Source organism: Diceros bicornis, chromosome 12 (genome assembly GCF_020826845.1).
Source record: "Diceros bicornis minor isolate mBicDic1 chromosome 12, mDicBic1.mat.cur, whole genome shotgun sequence".
Classification (NCBI taxonomy): domain Eukaryota; kingdom Metazoa; phylum Chordata; class Mammalia; order Perissodactyla; family Rhinocerotidae; genus Diceros; species Diceros bicornis.
In genome coordinates this window covers 25,044,777-25,057,289 of record NC_080751.1, presented here as the reverse complement: position 1 = coordinate 25,057,289, position 12,513 = coordinate 25,044,777, and the positions used below count along the sequence as shown (strand labels likewise).

Here is a 12,513-nt window from a genome sequence, read left to right as displayed (position 1 = left end):
ATTAAAGAAAATTACTGAACACTATATATATAGTATTATTCAAACCTAGTTTACAAAGGAAAAAAAAAACATATGCACTAAACAAAGGACTGGATACACTCTGTTGGTAGTGATCTCTGGGCAGTGGGATTGGAAGTTGCTTAGATATTCTCCTTTAAGCTTTTTCTGTATTTCTGAATTTTCTACAGTGAACACGTATGTTGTAGGCAGAATAATGACCTCCCGAAGATGTCCACATCCTAATCCTCAGAGTCTGTGAATATGTTAGCTTATATTTGTTGGAGAAGAGGGAGAATCCCCCTCCGCCCTTTTCCTTAAGGTTTTTATGGCTGGCCAAATAATTAAAAGACAGGTTAGTAGGAGAAAATAATACCAAGTTTAATAACATGTATACATGGGAGAAACCAGGGAAACTGAGTTTTTTAACACAATGGTGGCGATTTTTATTTTAAATACCATCTTTAGTTAAAGACAAAGGAGGATGTTTAGGGTGGGGGGTTGGGGATTTTAGAGGGGAAGAAGACAATTTACATGGAGAGGCAAATGTAAATGTTTGTCAGACAATTTTTTACAGGGCCACCTATAGAGAATGTGGCCTGAGACACAGAAATCACAGTAATCAAGAGTATGTAGTTTTAAGTTCTCTTTTTTTGTACTGATAAGAGTTTTTACAGATAAGGCCATCTCCCCCTCTTTTTAGTATATAGAGGGAGATACCTTTACAAATGTAAATATTTGGTAAACAGAACTTGGAAAAGAATGGGCTTAGTGACAACCCTGCCAGTCTGTCCATACCCAGAGTTAAATTCCTTGAGGCATTTAGAGGGGGAGGTCAAATGTTTGTCAGAGAAAATAATCAAGGTAAAGAGATATATTCTGGGGTGGCCAATTTTGATCTCCCACAGTCCTGCCTTTGAAACTAAAAGTTTTACAGTTTTTTTGAAACTTAAAGAAGTTTCACAGTCCAGAAGCTGAGTTGGTAGATTGTTTTATCTTACTGAACACATTTCTTAGTCCTGATAATAGATCAGTCCAGTTAAGTTTGATTTAGAAGGTGGTGATGTAGGCCTATATTGTGGAAGCAAGTAATTAAGTATTTAATAAGAAGTATTTTTATGGAAATAAAAGAAAAACAAGGTTAATGGTTGGAGTAAACTGTAAACCAGTTCTTGAGTCAGTTAAGAAGATTTTTAGTTGCCAGTGTTAAAGTATTTTTTGTAGTTTAAAACGTCTCTGATGATGTCATCAGGTAATCTCTCAGGTACCCTTTTGTAACAGACATGAACCTCTCTCAAGTTTGTATTAAGTCCATCAGCTTTAGTTTGTAAGGCTTTAGGAAAAGGGGCAGGTTTATTTTTTAGTGATTCTAAATGAAAATGATGGAAAAAATTAAAAACGTTAGTTTGGAGATCTGTAGCCAGATATTTTAGGAGACTAGAAGAAATCAGGATCCAGTCCAGTCAACAGATATAAAACAAAAGCTTCAAAAGACAATTAACAAAACTAGGATCTAATATCCACAAATGTATACTATAGTTTTTACTGAAATAATTTTTTTAAAATTACTCTTATTTTTTTAATAGTCAAATTAAGACTAACTAGTTTGTAAAATAAGCCTAGTTTTAATAAATTTGGCCCAATTATTTACATAAGTACAGCAAGAATAGTAATTGATCATATAAGTTTTTTTAAATCTGTTTTGTTAGAACTTTTTATAAGGGATCTTATATGTGTGAGGAAGATCAGCCCTGAGCTAACATCTGATGCCAATCCTCCTTTTTTTTTTTTTTTTGCTGAGGAAGATCAGCCCTGAGCTAACATCCATGCCCATCTTCCTCCACTTCATATGGGACGCTGCCACAGCATGGCTTGACAAGCAGTGCGTCGGTGTGCGCCCGGGATCCGAACCCACGAACCCCGGGCCGCCGCAGCAGAGTGCACACACTTAACCACTTGTCCCACCAGGCTGGCCCCTATAAGGAATCTTAGATTGAACTTTAAAGGCCTCTTGAGGCCAGGAAAGCCAAGCCAAGGACTTTGTTATCAGCCTTTGCCTGCCATACCTACAGATCTGGGTGAATTCCTCTTTTTTTGAGGTTTCCCCAAAATATTTTGAGGTTTTTTTATACCTGCTAGGTAAGTGACATTTTTTACTTATCTGTAAGGTGGTTGTGAACACTGTACCAGGTTGCAAGTAAGGTACCAGGCCAATATTTCCATGTGGCTTTATTTTATAAGTCCAGTCTTTATTTCTCAAAAGCTGTATGGTTATATCGCAAATATGATGTTTCAGGCATAGCCTTGGTAATATAACCAGTGTTTTCAGTTGTGTCTTGTTATAAGGAGAACAGATTTTTATTGAACTTATGTAAATAACTATATTGTCATGAACTAAGAATATTTACTTATTAAGAGTTTCTAAATTTTGGAGGGATCAGGTAGAGAGAAAAAGATAAATATTTTAATTTTGCTTACAAAAGTATTATTTACCAAATTGCTATAAATTATAGCTAGCTCAGGAGAAAAGAGAAAAAGTTTTTCTTAAATCTGAAAAAATAAAACATTTTAAAAATCAGCAATATTTTAAACAAAAAAATCATAAAAATTATAATCATTCTCATTAGTTTATTTAGTCTAGTGTAATTAATTTTTGATCCCGATCTTTTTGTTAGCAGCTTTATGAAGTCATCAGTCTCTCATCAGAATTTTGTAATTTTTTACCAAGTTTAGTTTTATGATCTGAAAGTTTGTCAGAAACCTGTATTCCACACTAAATGTTAGTCCTTTTCATGAACTTTTCTGAAGATGAAACATATGTAACAGTATCAGAGTAAAGAAATAAGTCTGTAAACAACAAGACCCCAAAATGGCAATTGACAAAGAAATTTGGTTAATTTTGTGACATACAATATTTAAATAACATTAATAATCAGAATTATGACTGATAACCAGGACAGATCAGAATTTTAGTAATGTTACACAATTTTAAAACGTTTATATCAATAACATTTACCCCCTTAAAACCACCTAAGAAGGTTTATCATAAACACTTGATCAAGTATGAAACAGTGTTTACTATGAACCAGTCAAAGGCAGACAGAGAGTAAAATAGTCAAAAAAACCCTAATGGAGAGACTTCAGTCCTTTTGAACACAGGAAATCATTTTAACAAAACAAAGCTTACTCAAAGGTAAAGAAACCTTTTATAACCTCTCAGATGAAAAGTTCAAGAAAAATCGTTTTTTTAAGAGAAGACCAAATTTTAATTTTGTACCAGCTTACTTCTGATATTAAAACTCAATTACTTAATTAAATTTATTTTAATTTTAGCCAACTTGGCCATGTATAAAACTCCTTTCTTAGAGTTTTTTTTAAGAAACCTTTTATAACTTTTTTTATATACAGAGTTGTTTTTCTTATTAATTTTTAGTAGCTTTAATCACATATTAATTAGAAATTTTAACCCTTAGAAACCTTAATTTCTAAGTAAACACTAAGTAAGCAATTATATACTTTTTGTGGCTTGGAAAATTTATAAACACTTTACAATTTCTAGAAACGTTACTTTATAGTACAATTTTTTAATAAAACACAAGACATATTTGCCAATAGACCCAAAACATCTTTTAGTTTCCCTGTAATAAGAAGCCAAAAGTAGACAAACCTATATTTAGCAACCAATGTCTAATATCTTATCTTATTTGGAAATGATCTAGATACTCAATGAATTTTTATCATAAAATTTAGCAAAACTTTAAAGTTTTAAGTCACCAAAAAGAATCTGGAAGCTATATACACCATAACACATAATTATTGTTAAAAGTTCACCCAACATTCATTTTTTTTACATCCGTTTTGTTACTTGTTTTCAATAATTATTTAGATTGTTTACAAGACTTTATAAGACATTAGATAAAATTAGTCATCATTTGTTATTATTTTTGTTAACCAGTTCTGTAACAGAAATAACATCAGTTTATTTGACAAACAAAGGCTGCATGTCTGCATTATATCCCATGTTGAAAACCAACAAACTTGTTATCACATTAACTTAAAAAACATTTGGGTTAGTTATATTTAGAAATCATTTACTTTAAGCCAATTAAACAGAGCTCTTAACTTTAGTCATACCATTCGGAGGTAAAATATCACACACATAAACAACAGACAGATGTAACAAAGATTTTGTAGCCCCTGTTAAAAATTTTGGCAGTTTTTGTCTGTAAAACTTAAACATACTCAGGCAAAGTTGATATAACCTCTTTATATAAAATTAGCTCAAACATTCCAACCTTTATAATCTTACACTTTTTCATTTTTTTAAAAAATTCAATTGTAACCTGAGTCAGGGTCTTAAGGCTAGTTAAATTTTTCCCTTCTTTTTTTTTTTCCTGGCCTTTTTATAGGTACCAATGAAATAATTACATGAGAGCTTGCAAAATTTTTTTTCCCCAATTTAGAAGTTTTTCTAATTTAAATGTTCCATTGTCTGGTCATATGGATGAGTAGGATCTTAACCTTAACAGCAAGTCATCCCAAGCTTTAGCTATGGACGCAAGAGGCGTCCCCAAAAGAGATTCAGAGAATTCGCTCCCAAAAATAAGAAAGCACAACAAGAGATGACAAAGGCCCCTATAAAGCAAATGGGACCCCTTATGACAAACTTTCCTGAGAGCAGGTACAGCCGGACAAAGACAGTTTCTTGGAGCCCCAGTCTGCTCGACTGGTCGCCAAGACATACGCCGGTACATACATCCTCCAGGTGGCAGAGACTAGAAAGGTCACAAAGCCAAGCTCTCAAGACATAGAACAAAACAAAAACCCAGACGAAACAACAAAAGAGAGACAGAGACAAAGACTATTTCTGGGAGGAAACGGATCAGTTATCCAATGTGTACCCAATCAGATCCTAGAGTTGCTGAGTCCAAGAAGCTAGCTTTACCAATATTTTCTCCTGTTAATCTAAATTTAGAAAGAGAAAACTCACTACTCTAACTTCCACTGGACCCTGCAGGCCGAGATCCGGGAGACTGACATGGTAAGAACTCTCACCTCCTGCCAGCTCTTGTCATCGGTCGGGGACCTCTCCACTGCAGTCATCCAGGAGCGAGCAGTGTCCAGCCAGTGAAATTTTTGCCCCACGTTGGGTGCCAAAACTGTCAGGGAAGAGGGAGAATCCCCCTCCGCCCTTTCCCTTAAGGTTCTTATGGCTGGCCAAATAATTAAAAGGCAGGTTAGCAGGAGAAAATAATACTAAGTTTAATAACATGTATACATGGGAGAAACCAGGGAAACTGAGTTTCTCAACACAGTGGTGGTAATTTTCATTTTATCCTATTTATTTATTTTTGTGAGGAATGTGAGGAAGATCAGCCCTGAGCTAACATCCATGCCAATACCTCCTCTTTTTGCTGAGGAAGACTGGCCCTGGGCTAAAATCTGTGCCCATCTTCCTCCACTTTATATGGGACAACGCCACAGCATGGCTTGACAAGCGGTGCCTCGGTGCACGCCAGGGATCCGAACCCGGGCCACCAGCAGCGGAGCGTGCGCACTTAACCTCTACGCCATGGGGCCGGCACCCGATTTTCATTTTAAATGCCATCTTCAGCTAAAGACAAAGGAGGATGTTGAGGGTGGGGGGTTTGGGATTTTAGAGGGGAAGAAGACAATTCACATGGAGAGGGAAATGTAAATGTTTGTGAGACAATTCTTTACATCAGGACCACCTAAAGAGAATGTGGCCGGAGAGACAGAAATCACAGTAATCAAGAGTATGTAGATTTAAGTCCTCTCCTTCCATACTGATAAGAGTTTCTACAGATAAGGCCATTCCCCCACCTCTTTCCAGTATACAGAAGGAGATACCTTTACAAATGTAAATATTTGGTAAACAGAACTTTGAAAAGAATGGGCTTAGCGAGGACCCTGCCAGTCTGTCCACACCCAGAGTTAAATTCCTTTAGGCAGTTAGTGGGGGAGGTCAAATGTTTGTCAGAGAAAATAATCAAGGTAAAGAGATATAGTTTGGGGTGGCCAATTTTGATCTCCCACACATGGCAAAAGGAAATTAAGTTTGCAGATGGAATTGACATTGCTAATCAGCTGACCTGGAGAAGGGGAGATTATCCTGGATAATCTGGATATCCTGGATGACCGCCCAGTGTAATCACAGGTGTCCTTAAATGTGGAAGAGGGAGGCAGCAGATAGATGCCCCGTGAGAAAGACTCCACCAGCCATTGAAATGCCAGCCACCCCTAGAAGCTGGAGAAAGCAAGAGAATGGGTTCTGTCCCAGAGCCTCCAGGAAAGGAATGTGACCCTGCTGACTCCTTGATTTTAGCCCAATGAGATCCATTTTGGACTTCTGACTTCCAGAACTGTAAGGTAATAAACTTGGGTTGTTTCAAGCTGCTAAGTTTGTGGTACTTTGTTATACCAGCAATAGGAAACTAATACAATGGATTTCTTTTTCAATCAGAAAAAAAGAGCTGATGATAATAAAAGTCATTTTAAGAGAAAGGATTATAAATCACTCCTTGTAATTTGACTCAACAGCCATCCAAGGAGGAGGTGCTGGGAAGGGGCCTGGTACAGCCTTCTTCCTATAAAACATCTGGATGAAGAGCCTATAGGAACAGCTGGCTATTTTGTTATTAGTAGAAAATAATAATGCAAGCAATAAGTAAATAAGTAAAAGCTCAGCCAGCAGCCTGAGAACTGTCCTACAGTAGTGCATAATTAATTGCACAAAATGGGGCAAGAGCAATCAGTACTATGGGTCCAGAAGAGGGAGAACCAGGGAGCTGCTGCTTTCAAGAATTCTGGGACTAGAAAAGAAATCAAACTTGAAAGGAAACCCTTTTCAAGTAAGTGGGAACTTCCAGGTTGTTCTGCTGGTTTGTGCTGGCAAATCCCATTCTGGCACCAACGAACAGAAGAGGGATGATGGGCATGGCCCATGAGGAGCTTTTCCAACCCCAACCAGGGGCAGAGAGCTGAGCATGTTTGCAGTCTTGCCCATTCTGGACTGTTCACTGAAGCAACATGCTTAGGTTGGAGAGTTGCAGAGGATTCTCTCTTAAATAAAATCCTTTCCTATTTGCTTTGAAGGAGCTCTAAGGGAAACCTCAGACCCTTAGCAAAGGCTGCCATGAATAAGGTATCTGCAAACGGAAGCAGTTTTCTTTTTCTTTGCTGGTGGGTCCCAAACCACCTCTTCTTTGGTTTAATCTGTTGTAAAGACTCCCCTTCTGTAGCAAATAGGGCTCTCTGGAAGCAGTGCCGAGCTGGAGCTTGGCAAGCAGGACATTTATTAGGGATAAACCCTGTGATGGTCAGGGAGTGGAAGCAGAGTTGGGCAGACGGAGTGGTCATGCTGAGATGCAGGCCTGAAAGTGGACCCCACAGGCATGTGTGGCCCATATGTTGGTGGGTGGGCTGCAGTGGCTAGCATTTAGACGCCCTTCCTGTGATCGCTGCATGTGGGCATGGTCTTCATGAGGCAGGTCTTGGCCAACCCCAGAGGGGCTGGAGGCTGTCTGCTGACTGGTTAAGTCCTTCTTTGAGGGACAGTCGGATTGGCACATCTCTGTGTTCACTACACCATCCCCCTAGTGGTTCTGCTTACTGGCTTGGACCACAGTCCTGCTAACCTGGTGGGTACAAGAGGGACTGTGCTCATTTTGCAGGGCTCCTGAGAGCAGAGGTAACAGCAGCAGGGAAGTTTGCCGAGGAGGCTCTGAACAAAGAACGTGATCAAAAAAGCATGACATTTTTTTTTTTTTTTACTTTTTAAAATCTCTTTTTTAATACTATTCTATCTCTAAGAATTAAGGAAAATTATTAAATTCACATCTTTCACACATCACTCCAATTGTAGATATAACAAAGTGGATCAACTACTTGAATACAAGTCCTACCCTTTTACGTCTCTGAGAATAAACGAAACTCACTAGTTCAGATCCCACTCCTTATAGTAAGTTAAGCTACCTATCAGTTTGTCTCTTTTTGCTTCATAATAGTTGTAGACATAATGAAATGGATCAACTACTTGAATAAAGTCATATCCCTTCGTATCTTTAATAAAAGAAATTAAGTTGACATCTTTCACATCTTAGAGTAAACCTTATCTAGCCTATCAGTATATGTAAATTTACTTTCTATATTTAACACTTACATTAAACGTCTAAATTTAACAAATGCTATTAGAATTTTGCAAACATCTAAACAAACAACTAAAGTTAATTTGGAACCACACAAGTTTTTATGAAAAAACAAAACAAAGTACTAGAGGAGCTCTTGTTCATAACTTGAGGCGTCTCCTGAGTAACCCAGCTTAAGTAAACAGCAAACCGAAGAACAGTCCACAATACATTTTTTTCCCCCAAGGAACTAAGCACAAGGCATTCACAAAGCATTTTGATCACATAAACTCCAACTTTATCTAAGGAATCCAGTACATTCATGGCACAATCTGAAGATTCCGAGCTAAACTGATTTTCCTCAAGTCAAGAATGCATCAAACCAAATTTCCATTTTTATCCCCAAATTATTTGCAACATGACCAATTCTCATCCATAAGGGAGGCAAAGACCCTTAAGGGCAATAAGTGGTTAGAACTTATCCAACTTACTCCCCTCAGCACAATTCAGATATTTTCCTTGTAACGAGCCTCGGTTCCCCGACCCGTGAAAGAAACAACGGAGTGAGAGGGGAGGCTCGAAGGGCAACGGAGGAAAACCGGGCGGAGGGGGGGCAAGCAGAGAGGCGGGTGAATTTCGAGTAGAATGAAGACAGAGAAAACAGAGAGAGCCAGCCCTGGTGGTCTAGTGGTTAAGACCGCGGCGCGGTTCGTTTCCCTGGCGTGGAACCATACCACCCGTCTGTCAGTTGCGGTACTCTGGCGGCGGCTCACATAGAGAACTAAAATTAACAACCAGGATACACAACCATGTACTGAAGCTTAAAAGAAAAAGAAATAAACAGAGAAAACCAAAGGAAAAAAAATGGAGCCTACTGAGGAGACGTGGCGGCGGCGCTTTAGCTCCAGCGGCAGCAGCGACGCCACCGCAATGGCGGCCTCGGCGCCATCAGGCCCAGGGGCGACACGGGGCGGCGCTCCCGACAGCGCCAGCCTCCACCGGCTTCACCGAGTGGCAGCGCTCCTCGCGGCTGCAGGAGTAGCGCCGGTAGACGAGGGTGAGCGGCTTCTGGGTGTCCTCCTCCCCGATGACGAGGACGGGAGAATCAGCCTGGATCACCTCGATGGGGGTCTGCAGAACGTCGACAGGGCCCTCAGCGCGAGCTGGCCTCCCAGGCCGCGCTGTGCACGTGTCGTCGCAGTAACTCATGCAGTCGTCGCCGCTGTAGGCGTCGCCGGTTTCGGAGTCTCTGAAGAAGGGCAGGAAGTCCTCGAGGTGCTTCCTCAGGTACTCGGCGCTGCGGCGCCGCAGGCTCTCCCCAGTCACCGAGAACCCCAGCTGGTCTTGGATGGCGCGGTTGAGGCAGTGGCCGTTGGCCGGCATATCTTTCATCTCTAGGTTCTTGGCCTCCAAGATGGCGGCGAGCTGCTCTTCCTCGTCGTGGCGAAAGCGGGCCAGATGCTCCCTCTCGGCCGCTGCGGTCCTCTCCAGGCGCGCTCTCTCTCCGCGGCCGCCCTTCTTTTGCGCCTTCTTTGTGCCCTTGAGAGACGGGAAGGCTGGTTCTCGAGATTCATCTTGGCAAGATCTTCAGTGACAGAATAGAGGTTGCTGTCATCAGGAAAACTCTCTTGGAACTTCTCCAGCTCCTGCTGGTGCTTCTGCTTCATCTCGGCCTCGAGGCGGACCACGTCTAGGAGCAACTGCTTTCTTCTGTTCCAGTCATTCTTGGGCACTTAGTTCTTCACGCCCTGGACGCGGCCTGCAGCTCTTTCTTTTCCCAGTGGTGGCGTCGTACCATCCGCTGACGCTCACTCTGCGAATCTGCCATGATGTTTAACGGCAGGAGAGAAGCTAAGTTTGGCGGCAGCTCAAGTACCGGCTGCGGTTGAAACTAACAGCTCAAACCACGATCCGGCTACAGGTCCTCAGCCTCCCCTAGCTGCTGCATTCTGTAAGGCATAACTTTTTACAATGGGACAGGATCCCTCCAGAGGTCCTGAGCCACTGGAATACTCAAACAGAGCTTGGGGACTTGTGTGACAGGATGGAGAAGGGATTTCTACATTGAGCCAGAGGGTGGACAGTTTCCTTCTAGGGCTCCTTGTGTCCCTGAGGGCGTGTGGCTAATGGGGTCACCTCAGGCTCTGCCCTAGGGGTGCTGCTGTTGGCCATCTGGGGGCTCTGTCTGCTGGTGTCATCTCTGGGGCTGATGTCCACTTCATGTCAGGTCCGCTTCCAGCACTTTGCCACAGACCAGACCCCCCTTGGTCCCAAACAGAGCCCAAATCCAGCTCAGAGAATTCCATAGGCTGACCCCTTCGGATCACCCCTTCCCTCTTCGCCTCACTTGCTTGGCTCCCGGTCTTAGATCTCCCTTCCCATTTTGCCCCTTTTGGATTGGCTGACCCTGGCATGGGCCCACACACCCTACTGGACTCCGCCTCTGCTACGTGGCTCTCAGCCCGTGCCCTGCAGCTCTGGGAGTGAGACACTGCACTTCCTCTCCCAGTTAGGTCTCCAAGACTTCACCTGCCTATCTCTGTCCTGGAGGTGAGATCAGTCAGTAACAAGTACTGAACTTTCACAATCCCCTTGGTAAATGGAACTTGCTTTTATTTGCTTAAGCCATACCTGCCACAAATTCCAGAAGGTTCCTCCTTTTCAGTATTTCAGAATTTGAAGAACAAGTTATATTTATTTTATTCATGCTTCTCATTATTTCATATATATGTTTAAAAACTTCAGTATATCATACATGCAAAATGATGTGTATTGTGTACATGTAACCATGCCTGAGTACCCACCACCTGCTTAAGAAATAGAAACTTATTGGTACCTTTGAGGTCCCCTGTGGTCCCCTCTCTCCAAAAGATCTCCTTGTCCGTCTCCCAGAGGCAGCCCAGGGGACCGCCGTCTTGAATTTCAGTGCATTTCTTTGTTTCCTTCACAGTGTTACCACCTAGGTATGCATTCCTATACAGTATATTTGCTTTTGCTAGTTTTGAAAAATCCATATAAATGGGATCTACTGTGTTAGTCTTCTGTGATGCTTTCTTTTCACTCTGTATTATGTTTTTGAGATCCAGCCCTGCTGTGGCGTGTGATTTTCTATTTCAGTGAGGCCCCTCCTCAGTCTTCATCTTTGCTGTGACTGTGCAGGCTGAGGGATCGTGGGCTTTCAGTTTGCCTTTGTGCAGCAGTCCATTGGAGACCCCCTGTCTTCCCCATCCTCCTCCTCTTGTCTCCTTTGCATCTTCCACTATAACCTCCTTCAAGTGCAAAGACCACCACCCACGCATATGCACCCTGCACAGGGTTTCTGGAGATAAATATACAACCATGGTGCTCACATGGAGGTAGTTTAATGATTTTGACTCTTTTACCTTGCTGAAATCTGGACCCTGGTACAGAAATGAGTTTTCTCTTCCTGCTTTAGGAAAATGAAGCTTGTTGATTTTATTGCTACTGATTAGGCAGGTAATGCTTTGCAAACTTTAGTGAGCGCAAAAATTACCTGGAGATAGGGGGTGGGGGCATGTTAATTAGGCAGATTTCTGGACCCCATTCCCCAGAGGTTCAGAACTAGAAGATCTGGGGTGGGGCCCAGGAATCTGCATGTTAGCAAGCATGCCCCTCTCCACCCAGCAATTCTGAGGCAGACTATCTTTGGCCACTCTTTTGGCAAACATTGGACATCTGACCTGAAATGCTGTCAGCCTCCAAGCATTTCTCTTAGCTGGACATTAAATTAAGTCCTGTCTCCTGAGCTTTCAACACTGGGCCTGAGTAGAAATAAGTCTTCATTGAGGCTTGAAGTTCTGGCAAGGACTGTTCCCTCAGAGAGAAAGGTTAGGCAGACTCCAGAACTGGTACTCTGAAACCTGCCCCCTCTGTACAATGGTGAGTTTCATGGAGATGGCTGTGTTTTCCACACAGAAAGCTGGAGGAAGGAGCTGATGCTTGCTGTAGACACATGAAATGGCTCAGCCCTAGCCTGACACCAGCAGTCCTCAGGGCTCCGTCATGACCGAGATAGCAGTAGCAACAGAAGCCAGCAACAATTGCAAGAGGAAAAGTCTACCCACAGGCCACCCTGGTGCTAGCCGGTGTGGGCAGACCAGAGCTGCTGTAGGCCTCACTCAGGCATTTTGCACACTCTCCAGCTTGGCCGGGCTGGGGAGAGGCCATTAGTGCTGGGCATCTTTGGCAGGATCTGTTGATCATGGGCACCTGTCTGCACTTCCCCTGTGGGACAAAGATCTTGGCCAGTGGCCACACTTGGGTCACCGTCACACTTGTTGGGGATGAAGCTGTCTAGGCCATTGGGGCGTGTGGTAGGAATTACCAGGGAAGCGGCTAAACTGTTCTT

General features: G+C 42.2%; 1 pseudogene; it reads right to left on the bottom strand.

The window, feature by feature from the left end:
* Nucleotides 1–9,088: 9,088 nt before the first annotated feature.
* LOC131411669 (OTU domain-containing protein 6A-like) lies at nucleotides 9,089–10,124 on the bottom strand (annotated as a pseudogene).
* Between the last annotated feature and the right edge of the window lie 2,389 nt (nucleotides 10,125–12,513).